At 40.7% G+C, this 16,382-nt stretch overlaps 1 protein-coding gene across 6 annotated transcripts in view; it reads right to left on the minus strand.

Moving 5' to 3' along the window:
* GRM7 (glutamate metabotropic receptor 7) overlaps positions 1-16,382 on the minus strand; it is an 879,282-nt gene that overhangs the window by 164,836 nt on the left and 698,064 nt on the right. The window lies entirely within an intron of this gene.

Genomic DNA, 16,382 nt, shown 5'->3' on the forward strand with positions numbered 1-16,382 from the left:
ACTCTACTGTCTTCCCCCCTGGGTAATAAGTGTAAATGTCCCAAATCAAGTAAAAAACAATAACAAACAAAAAACTAGGACAGTATGAAAAGCTACACTTATCTCCTTTGTTAGGTGTTTTATTTTTTAAAAATGTTCTAAAATTATTTCGGATAATACTGCAGTGCTGGCCACCTTCCCTAAAATTCTCTAAGCATTACTGTCATTTTCACTGAGAACTTTTGCAGCAATGCGAATCTATTATCACAGGGGAGAAGTGGGGCTTACTAATGAAGGATTTAATTGTATTAGACTATTTCCTATGAATTCAGGAAGTATTTGATAAGAAAATAATATAGTCTGGAAACCTTTTGGCCATCCCCCATTTGCAGATGACATTTAGACTATCCTAGAGGAGAATGTATTTGCTTAATTGAAACATTGGTTTTCTGGAGGGGAACATACCCAGCAGTGTTCTGAGAGATAATGGCATTAGAAACAACGGGAAACTTTACTATTGGGTGGAAATCTCATTAGACTAGGCATCTCTCCTCTTTGCCAGCACAGCATCTGCTCTTTCGTTCCTCAGATTTCTTTTCTATATGCTTTCTGTGCGGTTGAACTTACGCTGAATCTCTTGGGTTGTGCACATGACCCAGGCCTAACCAATTAGTATATTGTAGTGGTCCTCAAAATTGAGAGTGCATCACAACCATATGGACTTGTTACAATAGAGTTTGCAAGATTTTCCGATTCACTGGATCTGAGATGTGGCCTGAGAATATGCATTTTTAACAAGATCCCAGGTGATGCTGCTGAGGATTGTTCAGGAACCACGTTAGTCAACTATTGATAACATTCCAACCTCCTAGCCATAGAGATTGGGTCAGAGATGGCATCATTATGTCCCAGGTCATAGAATTTAATTTCATGACTTTTTCTGAGGTCACATAGGATAAAAATATTTGTTTTCACTGGACTCAAGAGTTTCCAGGATAAAAGGTGGCTAGTGCTGATGGCTAAAAGAAGGAGTTTATTAGACAAAGAAGCCAACATAGAGGGAAGCTGAGTGGAAAGACAAAGATCACTGGTCAGCTTGTTTGAGTTCCTGGATATAGCTATCCCTGAAGCAAGAATTTTCCTAGACTATGACATTATGTAAGCCGTAAATTTATCTATGTTAAAAATACTTTAAAGTTTATTATTATTACTTGCAACCAAGAGGCCTGAGCAATATATGCATGAAATAGTTTTAGTATCCACAAGTCACAAAAGATGTACTACCTCTGCAAGTTATTATACAGAATAATTTCAATTAACAATTATGGCTGATTTCTCCATAAGTAGTTAATTGAATTTTTAATACAAGTGAACTAAACAATAGATTAGAAAGATACTGGAAAGCCTGAGACATGTTTTTAAGTGCATAATTTTAAGAGATAAAGGCAAAAGAAAAATAATATATTGCATATTGGAATTTCAGTGTTGTGTTAATGTAATGAATGAAATGCATAGCAGAGAGTGATTCTTTTATCAACGCTTGAATGTGAACTACATTCAAATTCTGAATTGAATGTAGCTAACTTGGAAAAATAAATGGCTCAGGAGTTAAACTTAGTAAAATAGCATAACCTTTCAATGGTTGAATTTAAACTTTAACCAGAGACCCAAGCATCTTCAGATGACTCTTACTTGCCTAAGCACAAAGCCCAAGTCAGCACTAATAAATCACTAACTATAAAGCACAATCTTCTCTTTCTCAGTATCATCATTTTTGAGACAATAAGTCACTGGAAGCCATCCCAGAGTCATAAAATTAGGGAAATAACTTATAACAAGAGAGAAAGATATGCATTAACTTTACAAATGTCAAATTTCAAGAGTTGGAACCTAAAAAAATTGCTGGTATTAATACAAGTGTTTTCAAACATCAGAATAAAAGGTCCTACTCATGGCTACCAGGAAAGATGAACAACAACAACAACAAAGATAAATACATTTGCTTGATTTCAACATTAGTGGCTACTCATGTGCCACAAAATTAAACTTTATAGGAATAAATGTAGGGCTCATACAAATATATAAACAAATTATCATCATATGTAATACTTTACAGCCAGTTTCAAATGCTGCCAACTCATTATTTTTCCCCTTGGAATAAAACGAAATACCTGGCAATGCTGCACAGCTTTTTTTTCTCAACTTATCCAAATATATACAAGAGCTGTAACCACGAACATCACATTGATCACTTAATTTGTTTTCAATTTTCGTTTACAGCAGGTTTCAACTCAATTTATTTGTATATGTTAAACCAACAAAGATTCCTCCTGCTCCAGATGGACAGAAGTCTAATTTACTCCTTTTGCTAACAAAAATCATTATTGAAAATATAATCTGTGTCCCATGAAGGTACTGATTAACCTTTAAATGCTCTAGTAAATGATAATTTTGTTAATGTGATGTATATCATTTGTATATATCTATACCCATCCACACAGATATGCTGCCTTGTTTCATAAGAAACAATCAGCTGAAAATGCCCATGGATATCTATTTTAAAGGAAGATAATTATTTAATGCTATGAAAAATCAAGTCTAATGTCAATTTACTTTGCAAGAAGGCTAACAGGAATGTAAATTTCAAGTTTCTCCTGAACTCTGCAACAAAACTGTGTTTCAGTTTGCTGGAAAGCCAGATGTAAGGTGCAGAAAGATTAAGAAAAAGACTGATGTGTTTATCATCTTCTTCATTAGAAGATGCAAGTTTACATTTCTCCATAAAGATGCATTTTCCTCCTGGACATCCAAGGTTTATGGTTTTCAGGTACCTGGTCTTAGTAGGTAGCTCCTGGGGAAGGGCTGAGATCCTAGCTTTTGGCAAGAGAACAGAACTTTACACCTCCATCTCATAGCAAAAATTGACACTCTACATGGCAAATAGATTGCATAGATAAATGGATCAATAGTTTAGGGAAAGAGCAAATTATGCTGTTCTGGTCAAAGAAAGCAAAAATAAGCTTGTTGTAGAGTCCTAGGAAAGTGTTTTTCATTCTTATACAAGAGGAACAAAGAACAAATATGCTATTGTTAACTTAAAAAAAGAAACTCAGACAGACAGGCTGTCTGGAACAAAAGATTTCATTTGGGAAGAGCAAAGGGTTGTAACCCGGGGTGTGCAGCACACCCAAGGAAAATTAAGACAAAGGAAAGACACCCACACAAATCGCTTTGAAAGAAAGCTCACTGGTCTCAGAAACTCACTGCAGGAGTTGTCATTCGTTCACTGGGGGAGATAGTCATTTGTAGGCAACTGTCCTGATCTGAGGTTCTTATCTGAAATACTGCAGGCCAGAGAAAATTCCTGTGAGAAGCTCTTCTTGCTGCTTGCAAGCTATGAGCAAGACATTCAAGGATGCAAGTATGTCAGCTTCTTTGTTATGGCCCTCACTAACTCTATTTTGGTTGGCGTTTTGACACGTGACTCTATTTTGTACTTCTCACTTCCACACTGCCTTCAGCCTTTGAACTTTGATTTGTGCATACATGATGGTTAGAGCTATAGTAGCCATTTTTCAACAAGAAAAAGACAAACCAGCTGGACATGGTGGCTCACGCCTGTAATCCCAACACTTTGGGAGGCTGAAGCAGGTGGATCACAAGGTCAGGAATTCAAGACCAGCCTGGCCAACATGGTGAAACCCCGTCTCTACTAAAACTACAAAAATTACCCAGGTATGGTGGTGGGCACCTGTAATCTCAGCTAGTCAGGAGGCTGAGGCAGGAGAATTGCTTGAGCCCAGGAGGTGGAGGTTGCAGTGAGCCGTTATTGCGTCTCTGCACTCCAGCCTGGGCAACATAGCAAGACTCCGTCTCAAAAAAAAAAAAAAAAAAAAAAGGCAAGCCTAAGACACAAAGCTCATATGCTGAGGATGGCAAAAAATAAATAAATAAATAAAAATAAAGAAGACAGACAGATTAAAAAGAATTTACATCTTTGAAGGCAAAATTATGTCACCAAATTAACTAACACTAATAAAACTCTACCCTGGAATTTTGAGCATGAAATGATAAACTGTCTTTAATGGCTAACCAATTCCCCATGGCCATCTACTAATTGCAGTCAAGCATTCTATCTAATACGTTTTCTCTTATTTCTGCATTTGGTACATGCAAACCTTCTGAGTGTGTCAGAAAAATTCACCAATAATTCAAGTTCTTACACAGATAGTAGGCAACTCTAGAAAGAAATGGAAGTTTTTGTATTTGTCTCCTGAGAATGCTCAGAAAAAGGTGTGGTAAAGTAGTGAATTCAGAAAATCAGCTTTAACTCCATTGCTTCTGACTCAGAAACAGAAAAAGCACCACCAGCTAAAGTTTTCTAGCACACATGTTGGGGGAAAAAATGGTGTCTGGCTCTAGTAGAGAGACAAAGCTACTCTGCAAGGAATGTGCAGACCTTATAATCACTGGAATTTTAAAATAAAACTAAATTAGTTGCTGTCTTACTGCCAAACACAAAAACCAAAGAGATAGAATTGTTATAAACACTGTTCAGTGCATCCATTTTTATGGAGAAGAGATCTGTTCCTTTCCCCACGCAGACACACTCTAGCTAAAAGAAAATTTTATCACTTCAGGGATATTTTTCTTGGTGAAATTCCATTTGCATATTTCCAAAGCTTACTCCATAGACCAAGCTGGCTGGTGCTTTTATTGCATAATTCTCTGCAATATTATTTTTACTTGTTAGAACCTTAATAGAATGAGCTAATTTAAAAAAAGAACTTTTTAATTAAAATGCCATTTGTTCATTAAAATACATTTGTCCTGTCTAATTTATAGAAAAAAAAGCTTTTTAGGAGAAATTCATAGGAATGTTGAATTTTTGATACTAGGAAAGAGACAGGTTTTGGTTCTGATGAGGAGGGGTGAGGTAGAGGAGCTAGAAAGTGCTTGGTAAGGAATTCTGCAACACCTCAAGACATTTTTAAACTTAGCCCCTATTTTTGAACATTAAGTAGCATGACTAGACAGCGAACAGAATTTAGGGACTATATTACAATAAAAAAAATTGCCAATTCAGATTCTACTTATTCAAAATTTATAATTATAAAGATCAACCTTTTTTAAATGTACTCCAGGAAGAAAGAATTATTATAGGTAGAAAGATTATTCTATATATATATATATATATATATATATATATATTTTTTTTTTTTTTTTTTTTTTTTTTGAGATAGAGTCTCACTCTGTCACCCAGGCTGGGGTGCAGTGGCACGATCTCGGCTCACTGCAAGCTCTGCCTCCCAGGTTCACACCATTCTCCTGCCTCAGCCTACCGAGTAGCTAGGACTACAGGCACCCACCACCATGCCCGGCTAATTTTTTTGTATTTTTTTAGTAGAGATGGGTTTTCACCGTGTTAGCCAGGATGATCTCAATCTCCTGACCTTGTGATCTGCCCGCCTCGGCCTCCCAAAGTGCTGGGATTACAGGCACGAGCCACCATGCCCAGCCAGCATTATTAGAATTTTTTTAACTGCAGTAGACCCTGGGCATCCATGGAAGGATCCAGAACTGTATTTCACTGCAAAGCCCCAGGGGATCCTAGATGGAGGAAACTTCCCTAAGGTTTCCGAGGCTCAACTTTGAATTGAAGCAGTAATTCCTAATTTGTTTGCACATGTGAATTACTTGGGGATATTCTAAAAATTCCAGAGCCTGTACCACACCCCAGATAAATTAAATCACAATCTCTGAGGGGCAAGAAATAGGCATTAGTGTGTTTCAAAGTTTCTCAGGTAATCTCAGTATGTGGACAAATTTGGGAACCACTGAACTAAGATCTCCAAAAGGCTGGGATGCAGAAGAAAATCTTTGTGCTGTTAAGTGAAATAATGACTACAAAACCACTTCTCTGGTGATATGGTTTGATTGTGTCCCCACCCAAATCTCATCATGAATTGTAACTCCCACAATTCCCATGTGTCACGGGAGGAACTTGATGGGAGGTGATTGAATTATGGGGGGGGGGGGCTTTCCTGCACTGATCTCATGATAGTGAATGAGTCTCATGAGATCTGATGCTTTTAAAAATGGGAGTTTCCCTGCACAAGCTCTCTGTTTGCCTGCTGCCATCCATGTAAGACATGACTTGCTCCTCTTTGCATTTCACAGTCTGCCATGATTGTGAGGCCTCCCCAGTCATGTGGAACTGTACGTCCAATAAACCTCTTTCTTTTGTAAATTGCCAAGTCTCAGGTATATCTCTATCAGTAGCATGAAAACAAACTAATACAGTAAACTGGTACCAGTAGAGAGGGGCACTGCTGAAAAGATACCCGAAAATGTGGAAGTGACTTCAGAACTGGGTAATAGGCAGAGGTTGGAACAGTTTGGAGGGCTCAGAAGAAGATAGGAAAAGGTGGGAAACTTTGGAACTCCCTAAGGACTTGTTGAATGGCTTTGATCAAAATGCTGATAATGATTTGGACAATGAAATCCAGGCTGAGGAGGTCTCAGGTGGAGATGAGGAACTTGTTGGGAACTGGAGCAAGGGTGATTCTTATGGTTTAGCAAAGAGACTGGTGGCATTTTGCCCCTGCCCTAGAGATTTGTGGAACTTTGAACTTGAGAGAGATGATTTAGGGTATCTGGCAGAAGAAAGTTCTAAGCAGCAAAGCATTTAAGATGTGACTTGGGTGCTGTTAAAGGCATTCAGTTTTATAAGGAAAGCAGAGCACAGAAGTATGGAAAATTTGCAGCCTGGCAATGCAATAAAAAAGAAAATCCCATTTTCTGAAGAAAAATCCAAGCCAGCTGAAGAAATTTTCATAAGTAATGAGGAGCCAAAAGTTAGTCCCCGAGACAATGGGGAAAATGTCTCCAGGGCATGTCAGAGGTCTTCATGGCAGACCATCCCATCACAGGACTGGAGGCCTAGGTGGAAAAAGTGGTTTCATGGAGGCCTAGGTGGAAAAAGTGGTTTCATGGGCCAGGACCAGGATCCCTGTGCTGTGTGAAGCCTAGGAAATTGGTGCGCTGTGGTCCCAGCTTTTCCAGCCATGACTAAAAGGGACCAAGGTACAGTTCAGGCCATGGCTTCAGAGGGTACAAGCCCCAAGCCTTGGGAGCTTCCATGGGGTATTGAGCCTGTGGGTGCACAGAAGTCAATAATTGAGGTTTGGGAACCTCTGCCTAGATTTCAGAGGATGTATGGAAACTCCTGGATGTCCAGACAGAAGTTTGCTGCCGGGCAGGGTTCTCGTGGAGAACAACTGCTAGAGCAGTGCGGAACGGAAATGTGGGGTGAGAGCCCCCAAACAGAGTCCCTACTGAGGCACCACCTAGTGGGGCTGTGAGAAAAGGGCCACAATCCTTCAGACCCCAGAATGGTAGATCCACTGACAACTTGTACCATATGTGTGGAAAAGCCACAGACCCTCAATGCCAGCCCATGAAAGGAGCCAGGAGGAAGGCTGTACCCTGCAAAGCCACAGGGTTGGAGCTGCCTAAGGCCATGGGAACCCACCTTTTGCATCAGCATGACCTGGATGTGAGACATGGAGTAAAATGAGCTCATTTTGGAGCTTTAAGATTTGACTGCCCTGCTGGATTTTGGACTTGCACGAGGCCCTTGTTTTGGCCAATTTCTCCCATGTGTAATGGCTATATTTACCCAATGCCTGTACCCCCACTGTATCTAAGGAGTAACTAACTTTTTTATTTTATTTTACAGGCTCATAAGCAGAAGAGACTTGTCTCAGATGAGACACTGGACTGTGGACTTTTGAGTTAATGCTGAAATGATTTGAGAACTTGGGGAACTGTTGGGAAGGCATGATTGGTTCTGGAATGTGAGGACATGAGATTTGGGAGGGCCCAGGGGTGGAATGATATGGTTTGGCTGTATCCCCACCCAAATCTCATTTTGAATTGTAACCCCCACAATTTCCATGTGTTATGGGAGAAACTTGGTGGGAGGTGATTGAATTATGGGGGTGGTTCTTTCCTGCGCTGTTCTTGTGATAGTGAATGAGTCTCATGAGATCTATGGTTTTAAAAATGGAACTTCCCCTGCACAAGCTCTCTCTTTGCCTGCCACCACTGTATCCAGAATTGGTGGGTTCTTGGTCTCACTGACTTCAAGAACGAAGCCACGGACCCTTGCGGTGAGTATTACAGTTCTTCAAGGCAGCGTGTCCAGAGTTTGTTCCTTCTGATGTTCGGATGTGTTCGGAGTTTCTTCCTTCTGGTGGGGTTCATGGTCTCGCTGGCTCAGGAGTGAAGCTGTGGACCTTCGCTGTGAGTGTTACAGCTCATAAAGGCAGTGTGGACCCAAAGAGTGAGCAGCAGCAAGATTTATTGCAAAGAGCGAAAGAACAAAGCTTCCACAGCGTGGAAGGGGACCTGAGCAGGTTGCCACAACTGGCTCCGGCAGCCTGCTTTTATTCTCTTATCTGGCCCCACCCACATCCTGTTGATTGGTCCATTTTACAGAGAGTGGAGTAGTCTGTTTTGACACGGCACTGATTCGTGCGTTTACAATCCCTGAGCTAGACACAAAGGTTCTCCATGTCCCCACTAGATTAGCTAGATACAGAGTGTCCACACAAAGGTTCTCCAAGTCCCCACCAGAGTAGCTAGATACAGAGTGTTGATTGGTGCATTCACAAACCCTGAGCTAGACACAGGGTACTGATTGGTGTGTTTACAATCCCCTAGCTAGACATAAAGGTTCTTCAAGTCCCCATCAGAGTAGCTAGATACAGAGTGTCCACTGGTGCATTCACAAACCCTGAGCTAGACACAGGGTGCTGATTGGTGTGTTTATAAACCTTGAGCTAGATACAGAGTGCCTATAGGTGTATTTACAATCCATTAGCTAGACATAAAGGTTCTCCAAGTCCCCACCAGATTCAGGAGCCCAGCTGGCTTCACCCAGTGGATCCCACACCGGGGCCGCAGGTGGAGCTTCCTGCCAGTCCCACGCCATACGCCCACACTCCTCAGCCCTTGGGTGGTCAATGGGACTGGGCGCCGTGGAGCAGGGGGTGGTGCTCGTCTGGGAGGCTCCGGCCGCACAGGAGCCCACGGAGCGGTGAAGGCTCAGGCATGGCTGGCTGCAGGTCCCGAGCCGTGCCCCATGGGGAGGCAGCTAAGGCCCGGCGAGAAATTGAGCACAGCGCCGGTGGACCGGCACTGCTGGGGAACCCAGTACACCCTCCGCAGCCGCTGGCCTGGGTGCTAAGCCCCTCATTGTCCAGGGCCGGCAGGGCCGGCCGGCTGCTCCAAGTGCAGGGCCCACCAAGCCCACGCCCACCCCCACCCGGAACTCCAGCTGGCCCGCAAGCACCCTGCGCAGCCCCGGTTCCCGCTTGTGCCTCTCCCTCCACACCTCCCTGCAAGCTGAGGGAGCCGGCTCCGGCCTTGGCCAGCCCAGAAAGGGGCTCCCACAGTGCAGCGGCGGGCTGAAGGGCTCCTCAAGTGTGGCCAGAGTGGGCACCAAGGCTGAGGAGGCACCGAGAGCGAGTGAGGGCTGTCAGTGCTGTCAGCACGCTGTCACCTCTCACCACCTTTGTAAGATGTGACTTGCTCTTCCTTGCCTTTCACCTTCTGCCATGATTGTGAGGCCTCCTCAGCCACGTGGAAGTGTAAATCCATTAAAGCTCTTTCTTCTGTAAATTGCCCAGTGCAGGTATGTCTTTATCAGCAGTGTGAAAAGAGTCTAATACATCTGGTCTTTAATTCTTGATATTGTGATGCACTATTGAGAGTACACAAGGACCCCTCTGGGGCCTGCCAGGCTCCCCAGTTCCCAAGCATGGAAATAAAGAAAAATTCTGAGCCCCATCAAGGGAAGTTCCAGGCACCTAGCTAGCCCTGCCACCAGCAATTAAGGAAGTGAATGAATAACTTACTAAGCAAGAAGATAACAATAATCACCCAAGTAAGTGAGGGTCATGAGATGTTTGGTTCCTGATATAAACTAAGGATAACATCTTGACATATGTTCCTGAGTTGTTTTCATAAACTGGTACCACCTGCTAGATGAAAAATGCTGATTGCTGTCATGCAGACCTCACACAAACTAGAACTGGAAAATGAATGTGGAAGTTCTCAGTATGCCCCCACCCTCAACTCATTTTGAAAACCCTCTCACCCCTGCCCTTAAAAACCCTTGCATATCAGTCATCCTGGAGTTGTGTCTTTTTTTTTTTTTTTTTTTTTTTTTTTTAGTTGGAGTCTCACTCTGTCACCCAGGCTGGAGTGCTGTGGCGTGATCTGGGCTCACTGCAACCTCTGCCTCCTGGGTTCAAGCAATTCTCATGCCTTAGCCTTCCCCAGTAGCTGTGATTACAGGCATACTCCACCATGCCCGGCTAATTTTGTATTTTTAGGAGAGATGGGTTTCACCATGTTGGCCAGGCTGATCTCGAACTCCTGGCCTCATGCGATCCACCCACCTTGGCCTCTCAAAGTGCTAGGATTACAGGCATGAGCTCCTGCCCCTGGCCAAGTTTGGGTCTTAAAACATTTGCTGAAACTCCTCACTTGGTGCCCAGCAATACACACATTACTTTCTATGCAAATCACAATGTCACTGTTTGGCTTTGCTGCACTGGGTGGAAAGCCCCAAGTTTGGTTCAGTAACACTGCCTATTTTTAAAAGTCTGAATGGGGCACCTAGAATGCTTAGTTAAACTCTATTATGATTTAATGGGAACATACAATATTGTAGTGGAATTACAAATTTTCACAGTCAGGAAGGTCTCTAGGCTTAAGTTTCTAATGTTATTGGTTAAACAACTTAAAATGCCTACAGAAGCTGGACATATAAAGTAAACAAATGAAGTGAGTGGGTGTAAGAAACATTTTTCCCCACCCCAAACAACCAAGTCTAATGGAACACAAGTTTGTTAAATTATACATCAAGAACGGATTTCATTGTAGTTCTCCCTAAATGACCTGTATTTACTATTTTAATGCTTGCATTATCCTCAAAAACAAAAAAATTATGAGGGAGGTTCTTATCTTAAATTTGCAGAATTCAAAACTCCCAGACAAATTGAATAGTTGGCCATAAAAGTAAATCTAGGTCTGTCTTTGTGAAACCTTTCAATACCCCTAAGTAAAATAGACCCATTTTACTTGATTTCAGAACTTTTTTTTTTTTTTTTCCCCCTGGAAGAATCAGGACAGCCTTAAGGGAAATCTTCAGAATTTTTTTTTTAACAACCTCTATGCCTTTTTAAAAAATACCATATATTCTCAGATTGCCAAACAATATGCATCTGCTGATACCAGTTAGCTATCTTTTTTTTATTCAGTGTCACAAATTATCCATTTCTGAAATAGTTCTGCCAGTAGAGAAGCCATCTCCTTGTAAACAATTTATTTGCTAACTGCAAATGACCTCCTATTTATGCTCGCTCTGTGATAGTTTCCTAAAAGATGTTTAACAATCAAAGATAGATATTTTTTATTCTAATTATTAAATACATTTGAAAATACTTTTTTAAAAGCCTGAATTTAAGAATAATATTATAATGTAAACATAATTCACATGAATCTCTCAATGAGAAAGAATGAGTTGGGTTATTTTAAATTTATTTCAAATTAAATTTGTTCAAAACTGGACTCATAATCTGTACCAGGGGCTGACAAGCTGGCCTATGGGTCAAAACCTGTCCATTGCCTATTCTGGAAATAACGTTTTATTGAAACCCATCCACATTCATTAATGTACATATTATTTATGGCTGCTTTTATGCTAAAACAGTGGTAGGAATGAGTAGTTGGAAATGCAGAGCCAGAAAAGGCTAAAGTATTTACTATCTGATCTTTTACAAAAAAAAAGCAGCTAATTCAGATCCAAAGAAAACAGAAATACAAATCCTTAGTGCATGGTAGCTTTACCTACTCATAAGCCAGAAGTTAGGTGTCATCTTTGATATCTCCCTTTCCCTTAACCAAACATATTTAAATTACCAACAACTTATGTCAGTTTATGTCATGCAGTAAATTATTTATATCATCCGAAAAACTATATATGGAGTACTTACTGAGTTCTGGACCTGGCTGAATTGCCAGGAACAAAACAGATAAAGGTTACTTCCTTAGAGAGTTGAATCACCCTTTCTGATCTTTGCTACCAAACCCTCTTCAGCAAAAGCTTTCTGTCCAGTTTCTTCACCTCCCTTTCCTGCTGGTCTTCTCCTAAGCCAATTATTGCACAACATCCAGCACAATCCTTTTAATGTACAGGTCTAATCATGTCATCCTTTTGGTTAATATCATCAATGACTTTTCATGCAGGTCTAATCATGTCATCCTTTTGGTTAATATCATCAATGACTTTTCATTGCTCTCATACCTCCCATATAACTGTGCACAATCTAGCAGAGATACGCATCAACTGGCTTCACTCTCCTGGATTTATCTGTATTCTATGAAGTTTCCTGGCCCACAGTGGCTTTCATGTCACAATATGAAATAACCTTTAGGCTTACCTAAGTTTTGTTCAGTAAGTCCCTATACCCACTGGAATGAACATTGTTTTATTCATAAAGGTACCTCTTCACAGCACTTTGTAATTACAATTTGTATTTATGCAAAGATGAGACTCGATTAAAGTCTATTTTCCCAACTAATGTGTGTATGCTCCATGAAAGCACAGCCTCCATCCTCTTCGTCCACTATTGTAATTCAATATCTGGGAAGAAATGCAGTCGCATTGCTGGATTAAATGGGTAAATGATGGTGTCAAGGAAAGAACAGACTGACCTCTCCTTTAGAAGTGATTTTTCTATGCTCAAAATTTGAGTTAAAGTGTAATTAGAAATGATGAAAGGATCCATAATTACTTTTGCGAGTCTCATCAGTTTTCTGGTCATTTAATGCATATCTATGTATAAAATGACTGTTTGCAGTTTAAAAGTCCTTGATATTTTCTTAAAGGAAGAAAGGGAATTAAATATGGAGCACTCAATTGCTGGGTAGAGGACAAATGAACACAATTAGCACATTATGAGACAGGAGAAAAACAAGTCATGTGCAATCTGCAGCCAAGGACAGAACATGATTTCAGTAGTCCCTGACTTCTCTGAACACTCTCCTTCAGTAAGCTTAGGTACAGCTCAAAATAGAAAGAGTATGAGTTAGGAAGTCAGGCTGTCCTGGGTTCAAAGCCTGGCTCCATCACCTCTAGTAAGTATGGCCATAAGCAAGTAGAGGATATGGAATCTCAGTTCCGTTAGTTTATTAGGTAGGAAGACTAAATAAGATGACAAGTGTAAGGAACAGCATGATGCCTGAGACATGGCAGTTACCTACATAACGATTAACTTTAAAAAAAATTATATATATATATATATATATATATATAATGACTCCAACGGTCAATGTATTTCTTGCAAAGAACTTTAAGATGAATATTCCCAGTCCTCCTCTCCCTCGAGCTTCAATTTTTCCAGCTGAATATTGCCAGTATTTAATGTCATAGTGGCTTTTCAGACCCTGCAGATGTAAAGTGAACACATCAACTTCCTTTCCTTTTTCTAGATCTCTCCACACACAGTTCAGCCTGTTTTTTTTTTTTTTTTTTTTTTTTTTTTTTTTTGAGACCGAGTCTCGCTGTCGCCCAGGCTGGAGTGCAGTGGCGCGATCTCGGCTCACTGCAGGCTCCGCCCCCTGGGGTTCACGCCATTCTCCTGCCTCAGCCTCCCGAGTAGCTGGGACTACAGGCGCCCGCCATCTCGCCCGGCTAATTTTTTTGTATTTTTAGTAGAGACGGGGTTTCACTGTGTTAGCCAGGATGGTCTCGATCTCCTGACCTCGTGATCCATCCGCCTCGGCCTCCCAAAGTGCTGGGATTACAGGCGTGAGCCACTGCGCCCGGCCTCAGCCTGTTTTGATGGACTAGATAATAACATGAGCATTGGAATCAGATGATCATGGGTTCAAATCCTAGCAGGGTGATCTTGGCCAAGTTATTTAAGCTCTTGAAACCTCATTTTTTTAATCTGTGAAATGGAGACAGTAATAATTACCTCCTACACTTATTGAAAAAGGACATGTATGGAAGCATGTTGTCTGACACATGGTAAAACTTGATGAATTCTGTCTATTACAATTATTAGTGACAATACAGTCATCTTTACTCTATACCTTGCTCCCATCGGAGAGTAACAATTGTGAAAGTTTGTTCCCATTTTCTCCCATAAACCCTTTTCTTCTTTGTCCCCAGTGATGACCATCTATTAAAGTCATCCTTGTTGGGTCCACTTAATTGCTCTCTCTGATTTTGGGTCTTCCCTTCCTTGTTTCTTATTCCTTTACTCTGCTTTCTCTTCATAATAATGGCTGGCTTAAATTAAACATATGGGTATTGACTTCTGTGTCCATCTCCCTCCACCTGAATGTAAGCCCAGGAGGTCAGAGACCACATCAGTGGTGTTTCCTAATGCTCATCTGTACCTAAAAACAGCAGCTCACAATGACCGTTTGTCTGAAGTTGCCATAGTGCCTTCTTGGAAGGCAAGTGTGAGTTTACTGCATCCTGGATTAAAACCTGAAATGTCTCCATTGCCCACCTGAGACAGTGCAGACTTTTCATTTGATTGTTCATGTCACTCCAAAGCAGATCCCCAAACCTCCACTCCAGTTTCATTGGCCTCTTCTAACAAAGGGCAGTGATTGGGCCTCCCTTTAATACCAGAGTCCCTATTTATAGTATTTTATTTACGCTTAACCTTTCGGCTGTCATTTTTCCCCCTAATTCTTCTGCCATTTTCTTAAATGTCCCAAATCTTTCCTGATGCCTTCAAGCTAGAAATGGCCTTTCCCTTGTTTGAAATCTCTTAGCATTTCATCTGTGCTATCTTTCCCTTCCCTGTACTTACACTTTGAAAAGTAGGGCCATTATCTATTTTGTTTAATCCCCTACAGAGCTGAAAAGTAATATGGAACCTGGGGCAGATTCTATCCTGAGAAAGAACTTCTAGGATTAGGATATAAAAGGATAAATCCTTAGAGGAAAAAAATGTCCTCTTTTATGCCTTTGAACACTTGTTATTCTTCTTTTGTGCTTGAGCCTTCTGTATCTGACTAGCTTTAAATATGACAAACTATACAAAAAAGAACAATAGAAATCCTTAAATCACTGAAACTAAATCTTCTGTTCTAACCAGCTCAGCCATTCATCTTAGATTTTCACACTCAAGACAACTTGCAAATTGCTTTTCACCCACTCACCTGGGGTGAGTCATGCTCTCTGCCAGGTAAGTGGAGAAGAATGGCTTACTAAGACGAGAAAGGCTTTTGATTATTTTTTCTGTTATTCCCCTACTTTCTATTTTTATAAGTCTTGAATCTCGTTTCCCTTTTCTGAACTAAAGGATACAAACTGTTTTTATACAGGTTATTTAGGATAATTATCTCACATTTCATTATAATGAAAACTAGCCCTGCAACATAATCTTTTGAGAAAAGAAACCACTCTATCCAATACAGACACATCGGGGAGGCAGGATGCGTATTAGTGTATTGAAGACTTTGAGATGTTTTGCTCTTAAGGAAAAATGAGGTCTCCTTGATTTAATCTAGTGCTTTCTAATTCATTTGAGTATAGAACAAACCATTCTTTTTCTTCCTGTAATATCTATCTCTGAACATTCTGTGGAATGTGTATTCCTTCAGTAACACTGTAGAAAACAGTGATGTTGCTTAACTAACACTTTGTGGTTGGAATTCTAGCATCAACTTTCAGGCTTTCTTTGTTCTTGGGCTAGAAGAACTCGTAGGGTCATTGCAAAACTTATAGAACATGAACTGGGTTGCAAACGCTCTCAATTCTGGCTAGATCTTGATCGACTCACTTAACTTCTATGAGGTCAGTTTCCTCACCAGTAAAATGGAGTTACAGAAAAACCAAATATGACTCTATATATGAGAGTATTTTAAAGGGGTAATAGTCAATTAAAACTAGTATTTTTTTTCTTTTTAAAAAAATATAAGGGGGAAAGTAAATTATTATTTCACTTGGGTTTTAGCTTTTTTTCTGGCACACTGTGTCCATGCCTTTGTTCATGCACCTCCTGCTGACTGGCATCCTGTCTCTCCAGCTCAAGTTAGCAAGACTGAGCCAAATACTTCCTCCTGGTGAACAGCTGGCAAGAAAAACTAAAAAGTCAACCTCTATCTTACAGGGCAGTGGGTTAATGCTTCCTACAAAAAGCATGAATCAAAAGCGTTGTATTCAAGCATGTGCTAACCAATGATGAATTGGACAATCAGTTCTTTAACAGATAACCCGAGGAAACAACTCAAGTAGTTGGAATTTCAAACTCAGTTGCCAGTCCAGGGGATGTGGCAGTGACATATTTGGGTAAGAGGCTTTC

The sequence above is a fragment of the Symphalangus syndactylus genome, chromosome 21, assembly GCF_028878055.3.
Source record: "Symphalangus syndactylus isolate Jambi chromosome 21, NHGRI_mSymSyn1-v2.1_pri, whole genome shotgun sequence".
In the NCBI taxonomy this organism is placed as follows: domain Eukaryota; kingdom Metazoa; phylum Chordata; class Mammalia; order Primates; family Hylobatidae; genus Symphalangus; species Symphalangus syndactylus.